At 34.3% G+C, this 13,532-nt stretch overlaps 1 non-coding gene across 1 annotated transcript; it reads left to right on the plus strand.

Annotated features, from left to right (window-relative positions):
- The first annotated feature begins 382 nt into the window (after positions 1-382).
- LOC148940936 (U2 spliceosomal RNA) lies at positions 383-574 on the plus strand. Its single transcript, XR_016143419.1, has one exon. It is a non-coding gene; the product is annotated as a U2 spliceosomal RNA (small nuclear RNA).
- Positions 575-13,532: the final 12,958 nt, after the last annotated feature.

Here is a 13,532-nt window from a genome sequence, read left to right on the forward strand (position 1 = left end):
TGTCCTCTCTAGATTTTGAAAAATACTTTTCTCTGTCATCCCATAATAACCCTGAATTAACACCATTGATTAATGCTAGTTTCGACTAGTGTCAGCTAAAGGGCCAAGATCATAATTCTCTGATTTAAGGCCTATCTTCTCTGATTTTGAGTTTTTGGATGACAATTTCGTCCTAGTCTTTAATTGGAAAATTTTTCCGTTTACCATTAAAATTTTGAAATAAGCTTTGGCATTATGGGAAATGTAAAGTACTATTTTGAAAAATATAAAGACAAACTGATTAGTTAATTTAATGTTATTTGAGCATTGCAACCAAAATTGAATTTACGATAATCTTTGTTACTCGTATTCTCATAAACTCTTTGACAATCCTTGTTCAATTATCGCTTCTCGGCCTTTTAGCTGAGATCGAAGTGTAGTATTTGTTCTTATCAGCTAAATATCTGATTTGGTCTCTATATGGGGCCTAAAATATTAAATAGATTTTTAGAAACCGGTGGGACGTTGGGGCTTGCTCCACTCCCTTCAAACGTTGGCCTGGTATTGCAGTACCTCTGGGATCAACGCACCCCTATCAAGGGGAAATCAAAGTCCAATAACCCAAATCAACTATGTAAACCTTACACTTTTTAAATTTGATAGAAACCACACTTGTAGTTTCCTAGCCTTTGAATATATTGAAAATCATATTTTTTCTCCTGAAAAAAATAAGAACAATTTTAGACACGTGCCTTACCATGGTATCACTCGATACAATTATCATGTCACTACTAAATCTGGCGACAGATGTTAGTACGTTCGAGTTTGCATTATTTGCCCTCACGGGAGAAACTTTGTCTTACGACCCAGTAGATCCTCCTAACCTAAAAAGTATGTTAGACGAAATAAAAACGCAGCTAACTATATTCTATATTTTATAGAAGAAGAAGCGCAAAACAACTTAGCTGTTTACAATTATTGATAAGACGCCTACAAAAGAACCTTAATATCAAGTATTTGTAATCCAAGGGACCCACTCAAACAGACCTTTTACTTCTTGATGAATGCAGAGCCCCCAAAATTTGCTGTAGCCTTGAAAAAAATCCCCAATGTGTCAAATATGTTTACGATATTCTGCATTGACAGGGAGATATTTGTACATGATCAAAATATCAGAAGTCAAAATGACCTTTAGCCTGTTTGAATAGCTTAGTTTAAGCAGCAAAATTTTCATGATGAGAATAAAGGATGTATTTGACGTCAATTCTACGATATTCTGCATCGACCTCGATATTCTGCATCGACTTCATCAACAGGGAGTCACCCTTGTGTTTTGTTTTCATCTGCTTGCATAATTCACTATAAGCTTTATCAAAAATGAGAGTACTGTCCTAAATGTCAAATTTTAACTCAACACTCTAGTTCAATTAATAATACACTTAAAAAGTGAAAAAAACAGAAAATTTTGACTCTGACGTTGCAGAGCACATATTTGAAAACTCAGACCATACTATTTTGTTTAATCAAGCTAGCCAATTCGCATGACAAAGGTATTGTCCAGCACTAGAGAAGCTGTTGAACTTTATAAATACAAACATTTAGGTATAGCTTAATACAGAGATTCCGGTGATTTAAGAATAAACGAGTTATATTTCGGTTTTCTGAAAATAGAAGCCGATACTTTAGTACTCCCTGAAATTAACCTTAAACCACTTTCCCAGTCATATAATAAAACACATGAACAGCCCCTTGGGTCTCAAAGAGTTTCTGCAAGAAATACAATAATTGGCTTTAAAACAAGTTTGCGTAAATATGTTGCCTCTAAAAACAAGAAACGTGGTTTGAACTACGATATTCTGCATCAACTGGCATCTTTTTGTTTCTGTTTGTTTTTCTGCTCAGCTAGCTGGACACTGGAAAATCATATAGACCTATTTAATGGCACATCTTGAAGGAAGTAACTAGATCTAGTCTCTTTTTTAATTACAAAAAAAAGTTTTTAAAAAAGAATTAATTTTACAAAAAATTGCATTTTCATATGCAAACTTTATTAATGACGTCATAACCGTAGACTGTAAGCATATATGACGTAATAAGTGAATGCAATGTTTAAAAACCCTTATCTTATCGACAAGACAATATAAGAAATCCATAATGGATTAATATAAGTCATTATAATTGGGAACTAAGTAAGTTGCATCGAATATAGCTGAAACCTAGGAAAGAACAAACCACGGCGCATAGTAACTAAAATTTAAGATAGTACAAGTATGTTTTTCAGAGTAAAGAACAAACTAAGTTCTAACAAAGCTATTAGTAAAGAAGATTGCTGCCATTCAGATGTCGAAGGTAGAATAGCTAATACTGTAGGGGTTTTTTACTGGTGAAAAAAAATTGGAAGAATAGGAATATAAGGAATAGGAATATAAGTCTTTGAACCAAGTCTTCGGCCTAAATGATATTAAATTAACGAAGAGTATTTTTGATAGTAAGATAAGACCACTGCTTTTCGTGGAAAAGGAAGAGTTAGATTATTTCAAGTGTTTTGTCATGGTTTACCATGTCACTGTTACATTCTCTTGATGTTTTAAAGTTTATTTTGGATCTTTTTCGTTGATTTGCAAGAGTTGGACTATTTCAGTAGTGTTTTCTCGTGGTTTACCTTGTCACTGTTACATTCTCTCGATGCTTCGAAGTTCATTTTGGATTACTTTCATTGAAATGTAAGAGTTGGAATATTTCATTTGTTGTGGTTTACCTAGTTACTGTTACATTCTCATGATAATTCAAAGTTCATTTTAGATTTTTCTTTCCGTGAAATGTAAGAGTTGGAATATTTCAGTAGCGTTTGTTGTGGTTTATCTAGTCACTGTTACATTCACTGTTCCTTATCACTGATACATTCTCTTGATGTATCAACGTTCATAATAGATTTTTTTGTTGTTAAAATGCAAGAGTTAGATTATTTTAGTTGTGTTTTGTCGTGGTTTACCATGTCACTGTTGCATTCTCTTGATGTTTCAAAGTTCATTTTGAATTTTTTTCGTTGAAAAGAAAAAGTTGGAAAATTTCAGTAGTGTTTGTTGGGGTTTACCTAGTCACTGTTACATTCTGATGATGTTTCAAAGTTCGTTTTGGGTTTTTTTTTCCTGGAAATATAAGTGTTGGAATATTTAAGTACTGTTGTCTCGTGGTTTACCTTATCATGTTTGTCGTGCTTTACCATGTTACTACTACATTCTCATGATTTTTCAGAGTTTATTTTGGAATTTTTTCATTGAAATGGAAGAGTTAGATTATTTCAGTAGTGTTATGTCATGGTTTATATTGTCACTGTTACATTCTCTTGATGTTTCAAAATTCATTTTAGATTTTTTTTTGTTGAAATGTACGAGTTAGATTATTTCAATAGTGTTTTATACTGGTTTACCTTGTCGCTCTTACATTCTCTTGATGTTTCAAAATTCATTTTGTTTTTTTTTCGGATGTATGAGTTGGATTATTTCTGTGGTGTTTTGTTGTGGTTTATCATATATATGTTACATTTTATTGATTTTTAAGAGTTCATTTTAGATTTCATTCATTGAAATTCAAGAGTTGGAATATTTCAGTAGTGTTTTGTCGTGATTTACCTTGTCACAGTTACATTCTCTTGATGTCTCAAAGTTCATTTTGGATTGTTTTTCTTTGAAATGCAAGTGTTGGAATATTTCAGTTATGGTTTTGTTATGGTTTACCTTGTCCCTGTTACATTCTCTTGATGTTTCAAAGTTCATTTTAGATTTTTTTTTTCATTGAATTGTAAGAGCTAGAATATTTCAGTACTGTTTTGTCATGGTTTACCTTGTCACAGTTACATTCTCTTGATTTTGAAAGTTCATTTTGGATTTCTTTCATTGAAATGCAAGAGATGGAATATTTCAGTAGTGTTTTGTCGTGGTTTTACCTTGTCACTGTTACATTCTCTTAATTTTTCAAATTTAATTTTTTATTTTTTTTTTTGAAATGTAGGAGTTGGAATATTTCACTAGTGTTTTGTCATTCTTTACCTTGTCTCCGTTACATTCTCTTGATGTTTCAAAGTTCATTTCGATTTTTTTTTTTATTGAAATGTAAGAGTTGGAATATTTTAGTAGTGTTTGTCGTGTTTTACCTTGTCACTCTTACATTCTCTTGATGTTTCAGAGTTCGTTTTTTTTTTGTTGAAATGCAAGAGTTGGAATATTTCAGTAGTGTTTTGTCGCGATTTACTTTGTCGCTGTTTCATAGGTTTGGTTATAATAGGTTAGGTTAGATTAGATTAGGTTAAGTTAGGTTAGCCTACGTACGCACGCGTAAGTAGGCTAACCTAACCTAACTTATCCTAACCTAACCTGCATTTAGGGGCCCAGGAGGCCTATGAGGGTCCAGAGGCCCGGAGGGCCCGGGGGCCCTTTTGGGGCCCGGGGGCCTCTATTGCCTGGGGGCCCTTGGGGTCTGTAGGGGCCCTTTGGGGTTGTCGCAGGGGACCTTATAACACTATTCAAATAATAGTTGTGTATTATACCGAACACATTCGAGAACCGACTTAATATAAAAATAATATGTATCTCTTAATAGGGGTTAGCATTCCATTTTTGTTTCTGATTTTAAATTTATCTTGTCTCATGGAAAAATTTTGTCAATCAGTTATCTTTTCCTGTCTATATTTTCAATTTTTTAGAGATTTCAAGTAAAATATATCCACCAGAGTTAAAGCTGGAATCCAGCAATGGAAATGGCAAATATGGCCATTTTCTAGATTTAGAGATTAATGTGGCACCTAATAATACAATAATTTTTAAAATATATAATAAAACAGATGATTTTAATTTTGAAATAGTTAATTTTCCATTTCCAAAAAGTAATATTCATTCGAATATAACATATTCATCGTATTTTTCCCAACTATTTAGATATGCAAGAATTTGTACTAATTACATCGATTTTAGAAATAGATGTATGGTACTTAGCAAGAAGCTATTCGTAAGAGGTTTTTCCGCCAATAAACTTGATTGGCAATTTAAAAAGCTTTGTTTTAAGTATAATCAGCTTTTACAAAAGTATAATAAAAGATGTCAAGAAATTTTGAATGATATTTTAAGGTAACTTGTTGAAGGAATCTGGTTTATCTTCCCGGTAGTTTAGGGTTGGTTGCAACACATGTGGTAAAGATTAAGGTGTGATATTTGGAATTTAATTCTTAGAATTTTAGTGAGAGTGAAATTTTTCCGGGGGGGAGGACTAGTGCTATTTATATATTTGTGTTTAAATCTGCTGAAGGTATGGCTCTAAGTGTTAGTTGAAGGTTAGTTAAGGATGCTTGAAAAAATATTTATGGGGCATATACTTTTATTTTTTTTATATTTAGGATTTTGTTTATTTTAATTACATTGGTGTCACTACATAGGGGTATGCCAGATTAAGACATGGCACGCTCATATTGCGTGGGTAATGAAATATAAACGCTGAAACCTATTTATCCAATGAGTTTTCATCTGATGAGCCCCAATATGTGGTGATCACCTTGGGAATATAATGTTTTTGTAGATTTAAGATGCTATAGCTTGGTTTCGGAACATTGACGTATACTTATTGATGCTGATTTTGTTCTATTTTGGACTTGATTTTCGGATTGTCGGATTGGATATACTGTTTTGTCCTGGGGAACTGGATGGATGAGTAGGGTCTAGACCTTGTTCAAGTGCTCATTTATTTCAGTTACTTAAGTAAGAAGAGTTTTTTTTTTTTTTTTTTTTTTTTTTTTTTTTTTTTTAGCCAAGTAGTTACCGTAATACACTATAGTATTCCAACCGGATGTTAACATTCAAGAAAATAATTTCCTTATCTGATGATGTAACCTTGTTATCATAGTATTCCAACCGGATGTTGACATCCAAGAAGCATCCAGCAACTGTTGTTGACATCCATGATAGTGAGAAAAACCATTATACTCGATAATCCAGCAATTGTTGATGTGAACGTATGTTGACATCCAAGAAAACAACAAGTAAATTGATCAACACACATAACGATAAAACAATAACCAGATGTCTACATCCATCAATTGTTAATGTGAACTTATGTTTGCATCCATCAAACAGTGAGAAAAACCATGAAAAAACATTCTCAGTGAGAAAAATCATGAAAACATGCATAAATTATGTACTGTCAGGACTGGTACCCTTTTCCCTACTGCGACACATATAGGTAAAGATTAACGTATGATATTTGGATTTTACTACTTAGAATTTGTATGAAAGTGAAAATGTTCTGGGGGATGGCTAGTGATATGCAATTATTTCGAGTTAAAGTGGCTGAGGGTTTGGCTCTCAGTGTTAAATGAAGATTGGTTAAGGATACTTGGAAAAAAAAATTTCGGGGGTATTTTTTATATTTTTGGGGTATTTTGGATTTTGTTTATAGTTATTCCATAGGTGTTACTACATAGGGGTAAGTCAGATTATGGCATGGCGCACCAATTTTGCCTGGGTAATGAAGTTTAAGCACCGAAAACCATTTAGGCATTGAGCTTTCATCTGAGGAGCCCTAATATGTGGTGATCACCAGGGGAATATAATGTTTTTTAGGTTTAAGGTGCTATAGCATGATTTCGGAACATTGACCTATGCTTATTGGTGTTGATTTTGCTCTATTTTGGACTTGATTTTCGGATTATCGGATTGGATATACTAATTTTGTCCTAGGGAACTGGATGGATGAGTAAGGTCTAGACCTTGTTCAAATGCTCATTTATTTCAGTTACTAAGATAGGAAGACAGTTTTTTTTAAGCCAAGTAATTACCGTAATACATTATATAAGGTAACGTGGCCGAGCGGTCTAAAGCACTGGCTTAATTACGCCAGTCTCTTTGGAGACGTGGGTTCAAATCCCAACGCTACCAAAATTTTTAATCCAAAGCAAACAAATTATTTGTTTAAAAATGACAAACATATGTTTGAAATATTTTTTTGATAAGAAACCAAAAGTTAGCACCCGTGCGTTCTGATTTTTTGCATCAATAATTACTTTACTGAACATTATTGAAATGATCATCCTTCTATTTGATAAACATCAAATGGTTATTTCTTCAAGGATTACTGAAAATAAGGGTACGTTGAAATGAACCGTCAAGGAGTCAACGTTGCCATAACCCAACTAATATTGACTAAATCAGATTGACACCACTTGCAGATCAGCTTAGATTAGTTTCCAATTTCCTCATCATCATCGGCACAAAATTTAGAATACTGTAGTTAGTTCACAGTTAAACAATGGGAAATAGTTGATTCTCGTTTTTTTTTAAGAATTTTAAATCCCACCTTCTCTCTTCTCAGTGGCACTAACATTAAAATAAAAACTACTTTTAAACAATACAAATATCTAAATGCCACCTACACTACATTTTACTAAAATTAGCAGCCAAAGAGTGGTCTTCGCATTATTGTACTTCTACTAAAATAATTTTTAATTTTTATTAACAATAAAATAAAATGCTCTCCTGCAGAGAGAACGTCCCCCCTCCACAGAAAGTCCCCGCTTGCGGAGGCCATTTACAACAACAGACAAAATTTTCTCAAATTCCAATTCTGCAAAGAAGCCACTACTAAAAGTAAAAAAATATAAAAAAAAATATCCCAATAAAAAATAAATAAAAAAAACAACAAAAAACTAAAAAAACCTCTTTAACATTATCATTTCAGCTTATTTTTACAACACACAAAAATAAACAGACTAATAATTACGAAAAACAAATAAGCCGAAATGACCATCAAACCCCATTTTTAAACTTCATTTTGTTCCTTTTTTCCTATTTTCCTTTTTTTTCCCTTTTTTGGCTGCTAATTAAAAAAACTATTATCAATAATTTTCATTAAACTACCTTACTGGCAACGCGGTTTTCTCACTCACTGACACAAAAAACTATCTCTTACCAATATAAAGCTCAAACTCTCTGCTGCACTACTTACTTTCTCACTCTTTTTTCCACCTACCTATTTACAAATAATTCATAATTAAAATCAAAAAAATACTCTCTCCACTCTTTTCTTATCTTCAATTATTCCATTTTCTTCTCAATTAAACTCTTAAAACCCTCTAAACACACCACTTTCTTTCTTTTCCTTCTACTCAAAACATAATGACACATATTTCCAATAATATAACACAGAGAATTTTTCTTTTTCACTTCCAAATCCAAATTTATGTCAAATTTCACCAGCTTCTTCTTTTCTTCATCACTTTGAACTTTAATTTTGCACTTTTCACTTAAATCAAGAACAAACTGAAAAATTCCCTTACTGTCATTACACTTGATAAACTGGTGGTCTAAACCATCTTCCACTACTTCAAAACAAAAAGAGCATTTTTTATCTTCATTTCTCAGGAAACGTGACACTCTGTTTCGGCAAGGTAAAATCATGTGTATGACTTGAAACATAAGCTCTCTCACTTTTGGTTCCATGGGAAAAGAATGTAAATTTCTAAAGGCATTTTCAAAATTTACAAATGGTTCTTTTTTTACGTGATATCCGTTATTTTCCTGTTCGGGAGTTAAAATCCTGGTTATCTCAGTTTTTATTTCTCTACTATCCGCCATAAGAAGCCCCTTCTCTTGCAGTTGCTTTAATATCGAGAAAGAATCTTTCATGAAAACTGGGACGTTTGTGTCTGAATTTCTTGAACTACGATTGTTTAGAAGGGGAACCAACCACTCTCTGGTCATTTGAAAGTGTTCTTCCGGTCCATTTAAAAATTCAAGTGTCATTCTAGCAATCATATTTTGGCACAGTTTTCTAAAATCTAGTACTCCTAGACCTCCCGATTCCTTTGGGCAAAAGAGCAACTTTTTACTCAGCTTTTCTAGCTTACCGCTCCATATAAAACGCCACATGTAGGTTTCAATTTTCTTTGCTATAGGTTCCGGGAGGGGTATTGCTAGGGCCAGATAAAGTATTCTTGATACACAATACATGTTGACGAAAGTTGATCTCTGGAACAAGGAAAGATTCCTGTCTCTATCTTTCCCACACAGCAAATACTGAATCTCGAGTATTTTGTTTTCCCGTGCGTTCTGCCAGCAATTTCCTTTGACTGAAAACTCCACGCTAAGTGTCTTTACTGTAGGACTGACTTCCAGTCAAGTTTCCTTTTCCAAGCTCCTAATCCAACTCGCCTTTGCGCTTTTTGTTAACGGGAGTATCTTGCTCTTTTCATGTGAGTCCTGACGGCAAATTTTTTCTCGTGCTATTCTAGGCCCCGCATTGCTGTTTTAATGTCACTCACTCCATCGGCAAAAAAATTCCCATCATCCACAAAAGCCTCAGACTTGAGAACTAAAGTTGGCAGTACTCTGATACCCGTTATTCTGACTTCTATGTATTTTATCAACGGGTCGAGATAGATCTCAAACAGAAATGAAGAGCTTGGGTCACCTTGCCGGAAGGATATTTCAAGGGGGAATTCCTCAGTGAGGCTTCCGTTTACCACCACTTTCGCCGCTGCACCATGGTATAGGTTCTTGTAAAAAACGACAAATTCACCACAAAACGAATACTTCACCGTCATCAGTTCCCATAGGACTTCCCCGACTACCGAGTCGAAAGCTTTGATTAAATCAACGCATATTAAAACCCATTTGAGATCACTTTCCGATATTTCTTCTCTTCTAAGGAGCAAGTCGCGTAAAATTGCAAGAATATTTTGGACTTCTCGACCCTTTATGCCCCCATGTTGGGTCTCACCCAGAATCTTTCCCATCAGCTTTCTGAGTCTGTTCATGAGTACTCTAGAACATAATCGGGTATCACAGGGAAGTAGAGAGATGGGCCTCCAGTTCTCGATATGTTGCATGTCTCCCTTTTTTGGCACTAATGTGATCATCGCTAGGGTCTGATCCGGTTTCCTCCCTTACGTATCATCTCGTTCATTGCTGATAACATGATTTCCGAGATTTCACTGAAAATCACTTTGTAAAAATCGTAGCTTAACCATCTCTTCCTGGGGCTTTCCCTGTTTTAGTAGAACTTAAAGCTTGTTTTAGTTCATCTTCAGTTATGGGCTGACTTAAAATTTCATTCTCGTCCTTTGAAACCTTTCGCTTCACTTCAAAATCATCAAAAGCATTTGCCTCTCTTGCTCCTTCTTTCCTCCTTCTCATCCACTTGTTGAGAGAAATGAATAACCACTTGCCTCTATTCCACAGACACGAGAAGTGTCAACCTCCTGGACTGCTAATATATCAAAACCTGATGCTTTCAGATACTTCGTAAAGACTTCCTGACGCCTTTTTTGCTTAAGCCCGTTTAAGTTCAGGGTTCCAATTGTTAAATTCATTCTAAAATTCTAAAACTGACAAAAAATATCTTCGGCTTTTTTTAATTTACTTTTTTATTTTCTTATTTTTTTTATTTCTTTCCTTTTCCTTTGTTTGACTTGGTTTTGTTTTCTGTTCCTTCTGTTTTTCCTTCTTTTACTTGGTTGTTTTCATTACCTCCGATGGATACTTCGCTGAGGGTCCTTTTTGGTGTTTGTATCTTTCCTCCTTGTTTTTTAACCCCTTCCGATGGTTTTTGGGTGGTAGGGGGTCTCTGGGTTCTCTTCTGGACTTCCTCTGGTTTCTTTAGTTGATTTGTTCCATTTTCTCTTCAGGGTCGTTTTGCACTTTTTCATTTTCTTTCGCTTTCTCTAAATCCATTTGTAAGTTCTATTCTGTGCTCTTTAGAATAAGGTCTACGGCCATCGATGGTGTGAATTTTCGTACTCTATCTAGGGTGCTGCTTGAGCCTGACGGCTGACTTACAACAGTCCTAGGCATTCCCCATGGATTATTAAAATGTCTGCCAATCGGATTTGGGCTTAAAACACTCTTTTTTTTCTCATGTTTCTTCTGTTTCTAGGGCAATCTTTTGCTTCATGAGTTTTGTCGTGGCATATGTAGCAGGCCTTGGGTTGCTCAGGGTAAAAAACATTTATTTTCTCATCCCCACCGAAAATGTTGATAGACGGTGGTATTGGCGTTTTAATGTGCATTAATGAGGTCACTCGGCCAGTGTAGACTTGTATAAACTCATCACCACTGTGTACTTTCCTTCTGATATTTAGAACAGTTCTATAAACTTGTAGTTCTTTCTTTGTGTCCTCGCTGGCAGCTTCTCCTGGGATTTTTCGCAGCTAGACTACGACCGGGCGTCGTCCGGATCTGTCCACATTTACAGGATATACGCTATTTTGGAATCACATCTTCGGTTCATTCTTTTTGAATTTTGATACGAGGTCATCTGCCAGCGTTACCGATTTCATACTGACTCGCACCTGTCCGAATCTCTTAAGATCATCGGAGTTGATCGCTCTCACTACTCCAGTGTTTAGGCCCAGTTCCTTGAAAAACCGATGAATGTCGATTTTTCGTACTTCATTTAGGACTGATTCTTCCATCATTCTGAAATCGAACAAAACCGTACTTCTGGACATTTTTTTCTTTATTTTTACTATATAAAAAAACGCTTTCAAACTCTCACTCACACTTCCTTTACACACTTTCCTTTACTTTCTCTAAACAATAATCACAAACAAATACAAAAAAAATAAAAAAAAACCACAAATAATAAAAACAATCACCTAATTCTACACTCACTCTTACACACTAACTTACTCTCCAACACTCAACTTACCTATTCTTCCTTTTAGACACGCTAATTCTCCGACCAAAATTTACCGGACGGTAACCCTACCTGCCAAAAAATTTAAGACTCACAGGTTCCCCAGCCAAAATTTAATAGCCGGCAACCCTGCGCACTGACACTTCCGGCTAGGTCACAGGTGACTCAAACGGTTTCCTACCATTTATACACTAAAAACAAACAAAACAAAATCAAAATACTCCCAAATTGAACACTAAGACTCACTTTAACTCCTTCTCTAAATTCCACACACAAACTTTCCGTTCTTCACATACAATTATTTATTATTTTTTTCAAAAACATCGACCATGAACAGCGTTGCCAAAGGTTGATTCTCGTTTTTGAAACCTTCAATATTATGATTTATACACAATACTTTTTTTCATATTCACTAATTAATAAGTAATTTTAAGTACTGAGGACACACATAATAGCATTCTTTCCCCTGGCGGGGAAAGGGTCTTATCTTTTTCTCTCTCTTTCTCCTCAGTTAGCTTGGCACTGGAAAATACAGAGATCATTTTCATGGCTGATTTTAAATAAAACTGTTGTGTTCAAAAAACTTTTGTAACTAAAAAATTATAAATTGGCATCCTGGTATATTCTGGCCTGAAAAACAAATTAGATGGGTCAAAAGTTTGAGAATATTCGTTAAGAGCCATACTTTTGGGAAAAAAACTATTTTTGAGAAGGAAATCATTTCCAAATACATCAGTACTGCAATCACGGTGTCACACTTGTCAGACTTATGAAGAAAAATTGAAGATTTTCAGGTATGGGAAAGTACATTAAATTGTATAAAAGAGCAAAAAACTGGTAATTGCAAAAATATTTATATTGTATATATTTTTTACAAAGAATTACAACAATTTGAAAACCTTAAAAAGAAAACCAAAAGTTTGAAACTTAGTAGAAATCGTTGGTATGTAATAATCTAATATTTGTGAATAGATTCAGTGCGAAAAGACGCTAAATTGCCTAAGGAACAAAAACTGGTAATTGCAAAAATATTTGTATATATTTTAACAAGACATTACAAAAATTCCAAAACCATAGAAAAGAATTCAAAAGTTTGAAGCTTAGTAGAAATAATTGTAATAAATTGGACTTGCTTTAAACAATCCAGGGGAAGGGCTTCCTTTACATTGATTTTTTTTTTCATAAAGAAATTAAACACAATTTACAGCCCCTGGGAAAGTAAAATCTTAATTTTTTAATAGCCATGATCTGACCTTCTTTCGTGAAATAACCTGTCAGGCTTCCGTTAGTCACCTGTCATGTTGACATGTTGATTTTTTGGTTCATTTGACATTGTGTATTTTAGGCATATCAAAATATTAGTCATCTCGAATCCCCCTCATAATTTCTTAAGCAACTTCTCTGGAAAACATCTAGCAATTCTTTATTGTTTTTTAGCACCCTTGCTTCAGAGACATATTTGACAACTGTCATCACTGTAGCTTCTAATATTCTAATCTTGGTTCGCAGACTTATCTTCCTATTCTTCAAAACTTTTTTTAACTGTGAAAAAACACCCTGAGCCTTGGCTATTCTAGTTTTAACATCTTCACTGCTCACACCATTTTTACTAATAATACTACCACAGTAAGAGAAGCAGCCAACCTGATCAGTCTTCTTAATACCCAACATCATCTTTTCATCTTCACTAACCCCTAGCCTTAGTGACTTAGTCTCCTTAACATTAATTTTCAAGCCTGTTCTAGCACCCTGAACTCGTAAAACATTCAAAAGTTCATTCATTTTGTTCAAACTTTCATCTAGGATGCTTAAATCATCAGCATAATCAAAGTCCAGGAGACTTTTTCCTCCCTAATTAATTCAATGGTCTCCAA

The sequence above is a fragment of the Artemia sp. Qi Xiang Cuo genome, chromosome 19 (assembly GCF_049724085.1).
Source record: "Artemia sp. Qi Xiang Cuo chromosome 19, ASM4972408v1, whole genome shotgun sequence".
Lineage (NCBI taxonomy): Eukaryota > Metazoa > Arthropoda > Branchiopoda > Anostraca > Artemiidae > Artemia > Artemia sp. Qi Xiang Cuo.